Source organism: Mustela erminea, chromosome 3 (genome assembly GCF_009829155.1).
Source record: "Mustela erminea isolate mMusErm1 chromosome 3, mMusErm1.Pri, whole genome shotgun sequence".
Classification (NCBI taxonomy): Eukaryota; Metazoa; Chordata; class Mammalia; order Carnivora; family Mustelidae; genus Mustela; species Mustela erminea.
In genome coordinates this window covers 9,616,068-9,628,639 of record NC_045616.1, presented here as the reverse complement: position 1 = coordinate 9,628,639, position 12,572 = coordinate 9,616,068, and the positions used below count along the sequence as shown (strand labels likewise).

The 12,572-nt window shown below is 34.6% G+C and overlaps 1 pseudogene; it reads right to left on the bottom strand.

Annotated features, from left to right (window-relative positions):
• Positions 1 to 2,918: 2,918 nt before the first annotated feature.
• Positions 2,919 to 3,758, bottom strand: LOC116585540 (annotated as a pseudogene).
• Between the last annotated feature and the right edge of the window lie 8,814 nt (positions 3,759 to 12,572).

The following is a 12,572-nucleotide window of genomic DNA, read 5'->3' as shown; positions in this document are numbered from 1 at the left end:
TTGTCATTTCAAAAATGACCTTTTGGTTTACTGTTGACTAACCTAAACCAGGAAATGAATTGGTTTGTTTATCAGGTTAGACTGTTTCTTTGATAGAAGCTTATTTTGATAGTGCTATCAGAGAGAGAAATAGAAAACACTCTCTTAAAGCAGTTTTTTTCAGGTTGCAGCCATAATTATAGAAATGTATAAAACCAACACACACACAATCCGTGTCAGATGCTCCAGTTAGGAACAGTATTATGGGGTAAAGAGAAAAAGAAATGGAAGGAAGAGGCATCCACACTGAGAGAACATTTAAACACATCTAAGGAAATGGTGCATATAATTTCATTTCCATTTCACATGTTTATTCCCAAGACTTTACAGCCTTATGGTTTGTTTCTGTGACAGGAACAATGTCAGGGGACCCTTTGGAATACCTCTTCCTTGATGGTATGAAACTTGATTGGTACCCAGAGGGTGGATGAGAACTCCCCTCCCTGTACTTCCCTGAGCACAGAGAGCATCTCTGGTGAAGGACAAGTGCCTCAGCTACTGCTGTGTAACCCCAGTCCTGCCCACTGGTGCTGTTCATGAAAGACACTCAGTCTCTCGGATCTAAACTTCATGGTGTTCCCAGCACAGAAAAAGGGAAGGGCATTTCTGCTTTCACCTGGTTCCTTTAAAAAAATTATTATTAATAGGAATATAACTCAGATAATTCTGGATTGAAGGCCAAATACAGAAATTTATATAACCTTATCACCCCCCCATTTTTTGAAATAGATTACTAACATGTTTATTGAATATATTGGGCTTACCTTTATGAAAATGTAAACACAGTTTTCCTGCACTAGATTTTTAAAAGGTGGGGGTATACCAATAAAAGATGTGACCTGGCTGGGGAACTTCATCCTGGATTACTTAAATGGAGATCTGTGAGTTCCTAGTGCTGACACAATGCTGGCATCTTTTTTAAATAACACTTTTTTTTTCAATTATATGTGAGAATTAAATATCTGAATGATTTTTAATTTTTATTATACTTTTTAATTTTAGGGGGGTAAGTGGTGGGGCAGAGTTAGAGGGAGTGAGAATCTTAAGCAGGTTACACCCATGCTTGGAGCCCAATATTGGGGCTGCATCTCAGAAGACCTGAGATGAAATCGAGTGTTAGATGCTTAACTCACTGAGTCACACAGGACACCAAATCACTGGTAGATTTATTTTTAAAAAAAATGTTGGAAATGCTGTTGTACTAAAGCCCTTTTATGTGAATGGCTAAAGATTACAATGGCCTAAGCCACACTGGTGAGTATTATAAGGTGACTAATGTTACTTTAAGAACAATGGGCTATAGAACACGGATGGTTACTAGGTATTTTCTATTTATAATTTCACTGAATCTGATAAGCTCTAAGCATCAAAGTTGATGTTTTCCAGACAAAAAGGATGGTTATTATTATTATGATAGGAACCTCTGGTGGTATGAAGAACAGAGAAGAGCCCCTTTCTGAAACTCATCAAAATTTCACAGAACCACCATGGTTCTATAACATTTCTGTCTACTGTAGGTGGAAATGCAATCTCGCAAAACCCTAGCTATGAGAGGGATTTGCTTTAATCCAGGAATACTCCACTTTTAAGGGTGCTAAATTAATCTCTTTCAATATAATTCAGGGTTTTACATTTTATGTTTTTATGTTATACATATATGTGTGTATGTGTGTGTTACTTTATGTATATATTTATATTCACTTTTACAAGGATAATTATGTTATATTGCTTTATTAATTGATCAGTAGTACAAGTGATCACTGATGAAGGATATTTTTTGAAACTCCTGTTTCCAGGCATAAACACTGAGAACTATTTGCAAAAATTAAATGCAAAGTGAACTCCATTACACACTTCAGTGTTATTGAAGGGAATTAATTTAAAAGCAGTCTATGCTTGCTACACCAATTGTCTACTGTAGATACAGTTTTATCATTGGTCACCACTTAAGATTTAATTTTAATTCCAGTTAGATAATATACAGAACAATAATAGTTGTAGGTATATAATATGGTGATTCATCACTTCCATAAAGCAACTGGTACTCATCACATGTGTACTCCTTAATCCCCATTCCCAATTTAACCCAGTCCAACCACCCTCCCTTAGGTGACCTTCTGCTTTTTCCTTAGAGTTAAAGATCTGTTTATTGATTTGCCTCTGTATCTTTTTTCCCCTTTGCTCCTTTCTTTTATGAATTCACATATGAGTGAAAACTCAATTATGTCTTTCTCTGACTTATTTCGCTTGGAGTAATACTCCCTAACTTCATTCATGTCACTGTAAATCACAAAAATTCATTCTATTTTCATGGCTTAGTAATATTATATTGTATACCTATATATCTGATGTCTAATATGTATTACATATCTATATATGTGTACATATCTATATAACATATGCTATATATCTATAGATTCTATCTGTATATCTATAGAAATATACACATGTATAGATACAATTTATATATAGATCTATACATATATGATCTATACATATATATCGATTTTATATAATGGTATATATAACATATTTTCTTTAGTCATTCATTTGCCGATGGACAACTAGATTCTTTCCATATTTTGGCTTCTGTGGTCCAATTTACTGTATTGCTTAGGTACCCAAACTATTAAGAATATCCGTGGCTTTTAGACTTCAACCTACATTTAATAAATTATTTGGAAAAAAAAAGAAATAAAAAAGAAAAATTACCAGAAAAATAGAGTTATTGGTAACATATAACTATTTTGTCAAATCTTTATTATTTATTTTCTGGATTATAAAATCTTCATCTTAAATCCTAGAATGACATTGTTCTAAAAGAGTGTACAAGGTAAAATTAATGGACTTCTGAGCAGTAGGGCTCATTGAGAACTTTGTTACATTTTTACAGAGCAGATCCTCTGAATTACTCTTCTCAGGGTCCGCTTTACCCTGTGTCTCAGGCTGTAAATGATCAGGTTGAGCACGAGGGTCAAGATGGTGTAGAAGACAGCAAGGACCTTGTCCTCTGTGGGAGATTGGAAGGATCTAGGGCGTAAGTATGTGTGAGCAAAGGGTGCATAGTAGAAAGTCATTACAGTGAGATGGGTGCTGCAGGTCAAGGAAACACAAGGAAGAGGGTGATGCTTACAAAAACTGGGCACTCATAGACACAGTTGTCCATGCAGGACATGGCTGGGACATCATGAAGTAAATTGTTGATGGCTCTGCATCTATAAAAAAGAGATACATAAATCATATGCAGTGTGGGCCCAGGAGTTGATTGAGCTCATCATCCAAGATCCTCTTATTATCACCACACACTCTCTTTTGATAATACAAGTAGCATAGTGGAGAGGAAAGCAAATTGCCTCATAATGATCATAGGCCACAGAGGTCAATAGTAATCCTTCTGCATCAGATAAATCAATGAATAAGAAACTCGGAATTGTAGACCCAATGAAAGAAATATACTTATTTCCAGACTGATTATCAGAAACCATCTTTGGAACCATACTGGAGATGTAGTTCAGGTCCTTGAGGGACATGACTAAGTAGAAAATACATGTGTGTATGGAGATGGGTGTTTGGAAGGATTAGGATGATCATGGACAGGTTACCAAACAGAACCATTAGGAAAATAAGAAAACTGACAGTGAAGAAACATAGGCCAATACTTGATGGTGGGAATAACCCCAGGAAGAAGAATCAGTTGATGTTTGGTTAGTATTTTCCATGGGACAGTAACTTCATTTTCCCTAAAGAGAGACACATAGTAGGTAAAGAAAAATAATCTCTTATTAATTCATTATTTTAGTTCCACTGTAATTTATTCAGGATACATTGCAGCTCTTAAAAAATTAACACATATTCTGAAAAAAAAATCCTCATAGTTAAAATCTTGATGACATGTAAATGTCCATCCCCGAAATACTTCATGGAAATGAGTAAATTTTTAAGGATAATATATTTTTCTGACTTTATGAAGATATTCATATTTTATTTTCCTGTAAAAGTTTAGTTATTATCATCATCAGGCCTTATACTTGTTAAGTATGCATTATAAGGCATTTTAAATGCAAAAATTATAGACTCATACTTGAGTATATTTTACTACACTTTGACAGTGTCATACTGTAGATATATATCCTTTTGGTTTGATCACTTGGATGTTTTGATGCCAAGACTTCATATCTGCTTCTTTTTCCCCCAGAAATCTACAATGAATTGTTATTGACAACTATAAATTATAGGAAGCAGATTTTGTCCTCCTCATTCAATATCCAAATGCTTTAAAGAAACTACTTTCCTAACAATTTTCTCTAACATTTTATTGTAGTTCCTTGACTCTGCTTACACTCTCTGAAAACATCTGTATTGTATAACATTATGCATTGTTTTATGGCATCTTTCCTTTTTCTGCTTGACCTCTTGCTTTTGTGTACTGGAAACTCTTTCCATTTTTTGATATGTGTGAGTTTAGCTCCTATATGTATCGCCCTCTGTCATAAAACTCAACTTACATAATAATAAAACAGTAAATCTGCATAAGTTAGAGTGGAAAACAGAATAGAGGGTGGAATTGGAGATAAGAACATTTGGAGTGGAAACATTTTAAGGAACAGACACTTAAAAGGAGTAGGAGAAATGGTATTTTGAGAGTATTCTAAATAGGAAGGAGTGGAGGAAATCTTCTCCAGAAGGAATACCATCTGGGAGGAAAGACCAACAAAGGAGTCTATGCTTCAGTCTCATACTTTTCTAGGAACAAAACCATCAGAATATTGAGGAATTCATTATATGAAAGATAGACACACACACACACACAGAATTAAAAATGACTTACATAAATGCCTCGCTATGGGTATTAAGGAGGGTACGTATTGCATGGAGCACTTGGTGTGGTGCATAAACACAATCTTGGAACACTGAAAAGATAAAATTAAATTTTAAAAAAGGATAAATGCAAGAAACTTTTACAAAAAAATCTGGTGTCTTCAGGGAAATCTGAGAATTTGTTAAATCCAAAGTAAAAATGATATGTATTTTATAAAATAAAGTGCCCAATAACAATAAAAGCCTTTTGTAAAATAAATGAAAATAATTTAAATAATAAACTTAATAAAAGTGTCAAAAGATAAATTGATGAGAATCAACCAGAAAGCAACAGTGAAATACAAAATATGACACTTAGAACAGTTAAGAGAATGAGAGGAATAATATAAGATGACCCAGCATATACTCATGGGCATTTCTGTAAATGCCTATGACATCAATTTATTTTTGTCAAAAAATTTATTTACTCTTAAGTTAATATTATAAAAAGAAAGCTTTTCTCTAAACCAATATGTGAATTACACTGATGAAAGATGAGGTAAAGAGCACAGAAAAATGATATAATTAATCTATTAAATGATATCTTCTTGAAAATACTAAATATTATCTTGAAAACAATTTCTTGATAAACCTCCAAATGAGGTAGACAGATATCCTAAATTTTCCTTGAGAGAAATTATGGTACTATGAGATGAAATCTATATAGCTATGCTTATAAAATAACATGTTTCACAATACTGTTGTATATTTTATATGTGAACAATACATTCCATGAGATGAAGCAAAGCTCTTGATGCATATCCTCAGACATAATGTAGTGTATGGCTAGGCTATGTTGATAGATTGGGGAGGGAAGAGGAAAACAGTGATGTTGTAGGAAGGGGGTGACTCTTTATCCACAGTGGCCTGAGTTACAAATCATGGTCTGGTATTTCGGATTTAGGAATCAAACATTAGAGATGAGCATATTGTTTAAAATATTGATAAAGTACTAGGAAAAATTGTAAATGAATGTGAAGAATTGGCCTTGATGTCAAGAGACATATGTTATGGAACTGTCATTTTACCCTGTGGCTTGTTGATGCCATATCCATCCATTCTTCGAGTAATATACTAAAGTGATTTAAAAAAGTTATTTCAATTAGTAATTTACATGTACTCAAATTATTGCAGATGTGCTTCTCCTAATATTCTGCATAATACCCTCATCAGGATGCTGGGTCTATATGAAGCAATTGCTTTTCAAATACTGGGTGTCACTGTCAATTTCCAGAGGAAAACCTGGGAAGCTGGGTGTGTTTATAAGGTAAAGATGCATTGCATCTGACACGGAAGCCACTTGAGATATTGAATATCTGGTTACAAACTCTAATGTGAAGAATTATATTTTCATGTAAAAATAATTAGATTATTTCCCCCTTATTTTAATTTTACCCAATGACATAATGAAAACTAACCTATTTAATTTGCAAAAGATTTGCACCTGCTTCAGTCTTTTAAACTTCGCTAGAACATTTGGGTCTGGCATCAGCATTACTGACAATATGCAGTGGAGAAAAAGGGAAAGAGTTGGTTTCTTAGTGAATAGGAGAACTAAGACTTGAACCTGAACAAGGTCCACACATGGCAGAGAAGATAGAACTCTACACTTTCATTGACCATCTCCACAGGGTGGAACCTACAATATGTCAAGATTTATGCTAGAAATTAATTTTATTTAATCCGGACCAAAGTCTCTTGTGGTTAATACAACCACCAATATGACTACAGATAGTTGATGATAAATCATGTTCAGAGAATTAAGGGAATTCTTTGGATTCCCTGTCTTAATATAGTTGGTAAGTAGATGCATATATTTATATACATTAAACTTGTATTTAAAAAGAATTCTATCTTAACACAAACTATTTTAGGCAACAATTATGAAGTAAAAAGTGGTTAACTGTTCAGAACTAAATAGAAATTAAAATAAAAATATAAAAGCTTTAATTAAAAATCTACTACAGATGAAACAGAGTAAAGAATGCATGAAACTTATTTATTTATGAATAGTTTTAGTGCTTCTATATTGTCAGTTCAAGATATTTCTTGTTTGCTCTGATCTGCAGTCTTAACCATAGTTTCTCTTGTTCTCTGCAAAAACACAACTTTAATCAATAGGGTAGAGAATACACGCATCACTTCCAGATTCTCTCAGTGAACTCTCATCCATGGCCTACCCTATACAAAAGTTTTCCTAGGTGATTTTCCTCACAACAAATCATTCTCCTCTTTAATAGCTCTTCTGTAAATTGCTTTGTAAATGTATATATTTAGTTTATTCCTCACCATAATGAAGAAGTTGCTCTAAATAATGTCATTTATAAATAATTTGCATATTTCCAGTTTTAATTTACTTTAATAACATTTAACAAGGATTATCAGTACAGATATTATTTTTCTTATGTTTCTCATGTTCTTATTCAATTGGAAGTAAAACTTGAAAAACATCTCCCTTTATTGATTCACATATACATGGAATAAAGAGATTTTTCAAATATAGAATTATTATTATAAAGATTCAATGTGAAAAAAAAAGATTCAATGTGGATTCCATGTGATGAGAAGTAATTTATACAAAACCATATAGTGATCCAGTGGCAAATCTAGAAATGTGTCCTCTAGATACCAGAGAATGTAGAGTTTTCTTCTGAAGCAAATGAATGTCAAAAATATATCATTCAGGTCACCAAATCAGTCTGGTCACAATCGATTTTGTCTGATTATTGCATAGCTCCAACAAAAATGTGCATTGAACTAAGAATTTTCTATCACTTTGCCAAAATTTTATAAGAATCTCAGACTAAAAAAAAATAGCACCAGTTTTCATATAAATTTGGGTTGCCTTCTCTTTTCAAGAACTCTGTCATACTTTTGTATGTACTTTAGCAAAATAAGCTTCTTTACTCACCTGTAGGGGAAGAGTTCCCTGAAGGACCTATCAGACCTTTTTCCCCAGGACTACCTTGAACCTACTGGCTGTACAGAGTCTACTTCAGTTCATTGAAAAATGTGTTCACACTTGTATCTGTAATATCTGTAGATAATAATTATTTTGCTTTGCTTTCAGTTATATAGGTTTTAAAATATTGTGAAATGACTTTCTTATAATGAATCAGATTACAGAGAGGAGAATCCTCTGGAGTCTTGCACTCATCTCTGCAATGAGTCATACATGGAATTTTTTGTGCCTTCTAATGTTTCCATAACAGTTTCTATTAAAAAGAATATACAAGACAGAGTTCAGAATGCTTTAGTGACTTAGGAATTAGTGCTCTTTTTAAATACTTATGCAATGTGTATTCTTATTTGTTTAGATGGTTATAGAACTTGTGCCCCTGAGGATTTTATAATACAGAGAAATCTAAAATGCACAGTATGTTACTGTTGCTTCTCTATGCACCTTCATGAAATATCACAATTGTGAATTAGAACTGATTAATACATAAGTTGATAGATATATGGAGAGATATCTGATTTATCAGTATATATTTTGAGTTTGGGTACAGATTGAAGTAGGGTTTATTTTGCTTTATTGCAAAGCATGCTGCAGATTTTTGGAGCCAATGCTAGATCTAATGCTAACAGTCTCTTCCTATAAATGTGAACTTGGATTAGTGAATTCACTCTCTGAGTCCCTACCTCACAAGTAGAGCAGATCAAAATCATGAGATATAATCCCACACTTCTTAGAATGGATATTATCCAAAATGAAAAAAAATTGAGAGTAGGAGATAACGTGGAGAAAACACATCACTTGAGCAGTACTAGTGGGACTGAAAATTAGCACAGCCATTATGGAAAATAGTACAGAAGTTCTTCAAAAATTTAAAAGTAAAATTTTCCTATGTTCCAACAATCCCACTTCTGGATATATATGCAAAGGAAATAAAATGATATGAAATCAAAATTGAATATATGCTTTACTCTTGTAATCATTACTGCAGTGTGAATCACAATAATAAAATATGGAAATTAATTTTGCATATGCATTGACAAATGAATGGAAAAATGAAATAACAGCAACATGGAAGAACCTGGAGGACATTGAGAGAAGTGAAATACGTCAAACACAGAAAGACAAACACGTTATAATTATAATTGTTTAGGAAATGTAATAGTCAATCTTTAGAAGTAAAGAGTAGAATGACAATTGTCAGTGACTACAGGCAGTGAGAAATGGGAAGATGTGAGTCAAATGCTAAGTTTCCAGGATATATGTTGAAAATATCTATTTATAGAAATTTATATATAGTTAACAACATTGTATACTTGAAATTTTCTGTTACTGCAGACCTCACCAGTTGGTAATGTTCTTACACACAGACACACACACACACACACACACACACACACACACGCTAATTGAATTGGTGGATATGCACTTTGTAGTAATTATTGTAAAGTGTAAGTATCTTAAATGAAGCTGTGCACCTTAAATAAATATAGTTTTTGTTACTTATACCTAAATAAATCTGAATAATAAACAAAAAGTATAACAAGATTGAAAGGCATAATTTGTACTGGATATGTAAAACCTGAGTGGCATGAGTGACCCATGCACAGTAGCTGTGATATTTTCTACCACCTTCACCACTGCCACTAAAACCAGCATACTTACCATCATACATTTTTATCCATACACATGTCATCCTTGGATTTTTCAGGGACATTCTTCCTAAAAAGTTGAAAACACACTCACTGATTTTCACAAAGCATCCTACTTTGCTCTCAGATGTAACTATTATTGCACTGGAAAGTTAGTGACAGGCAAGGAGAACTTTATTTTTTTGTTTTTATGTATTCTTAAGTTAACTTATTTTAAATGATTATATTTATTTATTTAACAGAAAACACAAGCAAAGGGAGCAGGAGAGAAATAAGCAGGCACCCCACCCATCAGGAAGCCAGATGCAGGGCTCTCTATCAGGACTCTGGGATCATGACCTGAGCCTAAGGCAGAAGTTTAACTGACTTAGCCACCCAGGTGTCCCAAAGTCATTTTTTAATGCCATAGTTAAACACAGAAAGCAGTAAAGTTGGGCAAAATTTGTGTTAAAAAAATAATCCTATTCTTTTGGACCCAACTATCTCCTTCATATATGGACATGTCCATAGATTGACAAAGGAAGTGTACACTTTTGAATAAAGATGCAAAGTAGGCAAAAACATTAATACTGATGCAAAAAAATTTAAAAAATTAATTAAAAGAAAAACAGAACCAAGGCAGAGGAAGTTGTTTAAGCTCTCCTTAAACAGGAATGGTGGCAACAGAATGATTTGAGACTAATCTGTTGGGAAAGAGGGGGAACCAGATTTGCTGCTTGAAAAAAAGGTAAAATAATAAAAAAGACATCTTTATAATCAATTGGTCGTCGTAGGCAAGTTCTCCAAAATCAATACCTGGCACCCCTCCAACAAGGGGGAAAAAAGTTCTTGGATTATCTCATCATGCCCTTTTCCTCCACTGTCTCCGCTTGGGAGAAAACTTCTGGACAGCACTCAGCTGGGGCTCCTGTGCGGGGGCTGTGCAGGCTGACTAGGCTAGCGAGTCCCCCTCTTCCAAGGCCACCACTCCTTCCAGCCCCCAGATACAGGAAAGAACTAGGAAATGCTTATTTCCTACCATCATTGTTGAGGATTTCACTCTCCCAAGCTTTATTCCCTGAGTTTCATGTGAGCCCATGAAAATCCCACCCAATATGACTCAACACTATCCTTACAAAGACCCTCATCGATACCCTTCCAGAGAGCACATTTATGAACTAGCTCCTAAACCATTTTCTAAAGTAAATAGTATAACTCTGCTCAATCAGACTGCAGTTAAAATCTTCTGTTTCCAATGTGGACCAACTCTTCCATAGATGACATCACTCATTTCCTAAACTGACAACATGAAAATGGGAATGATTTCTGTCCAGTCAATAATCCACAATGCCTGGGCACCTGGGTGACTCAGTTGGTTGAAGGACTGCCTTCAGCTCAGGTCATGATCATGCATCAGGCTCCTAGCTCCAAAAGGGAATTTGATTCTCCCTCTGAACTTCTCCCCTCTCATGCTCTCTCTCTCTCACTCTCAAATAAATAAATAAAATCTTTAAAAAATTCCACAATGCCAAGAATTCACCCAACAGGATTAACAGCTCTGTGATCATGTCCTACATGTGCATGAAATTAGCTGTACTTTTCTAAAATAAAATTTAGGCTACCTAGGCCATACTAAAGCATTCTTTTTTTTTTTTAAGATTTAGTTTATTTATTTGACACAGAGAGAGATCACAAGTAGGCAGAGCATCAGGTAGAGAGAGAGAGGAAACAGGCTCCCCACTGAGAAGAGAGCCTGATGCGATGTGGGGATTGATCCCAGGACTCTGAGACCATGACCTGAGCTGAAGGCAGAGGCTTAACACCCTGAGCCACCCAGGGGCCACATAGCATTCCCTATTTAGTTGCAATCTCCCGCCTCTGCAGGGGGTCCATGACAGGCTCTGGACTCAAAATACATTTCCTTTTTCAGTGCATAATATGTCTGTTTCAAATACAATTATTGTTCTAAAATTTTCTTGTGTTCAAATTCTCACATTTTCATGTCCATTTGCATTAATATATTTACGATATATTTTGTCAGAGAGAACATTTTATATTAAACTGATTATTTTTTTTAAACTGATTATTTTTACATGGATATATTACCATTGAGTGTAGATCTTACTTTAATATACCATAAACTGAGAAAAGTACATTGATGCTTGTAGATATCAGCCATTGACTGAAATATCAATTCCATCATAATTATTACGATGTCACAGTAGATAATAAGGTACAACAGCAATTCTTTCACGATATCAATAATGTTTTCTTAGGGTTTAAAGAGAGCTTTATTTATTTATTTATTTATTTATTTATTTATTCAGCGTAACAGTATTCATTGTTTTTGCACCATACCCAGTGCTCCATGCAACCCTACCCTCTTCAATATCCACCACCTGATTCCCCCAACCTCCCACCCCCCGCCCTTAAAACCCTCAGATTGTTTTTCAGAGTCCATAGTCTCTCATGACTCAACTCCCCTTCCAATTTACCCAAACCCCTTCTCTCTAACTCCCCATGTCCTCCATGCTTTTTGTTATGCTCCACAAATAAGTGAAACCGAAAGATAATTGACTCTCTCTGCTTGACTTATTTCACTCAGCATCATCTCTTCGAGTCCCATCCATGTTGCTAAAAAAGCTGGGTATTCATCATTTCTGATGGAGGCATAATACTCAATAGTGTATATGGACAATATCTTCCTTATCCATTCGTCCGTTGAAGGGCATCTTGGTCCTTTCCACAGTTTTGCAAATGGGGCCATTGCTGCTATAAACCTTGGGGTACAGATGGCCCTTCTTTTCACTCCATCTGTATCTTTGGGTTAAATACCCAGTAGTGCAATTGCAGAGTCATAGGGAAGCTCTACTTACATTTTCTCGAGGAATATCCACACTGTTTTCCAAAGTGGCTGCACCAACTTGTATTCCCATCCACACTGTAAGTGGGTTCCCCTTTCTCCACATCCCCTCCAACACATGTTGTTTCCTGTCTTGCTAATTTTGGCCATTCTAACTGGTGTAAGGTGGTATCTCAATGTGGTTTTAATTTGCATCTGCCTGCTGGCTAGTGATGATGAACATTTT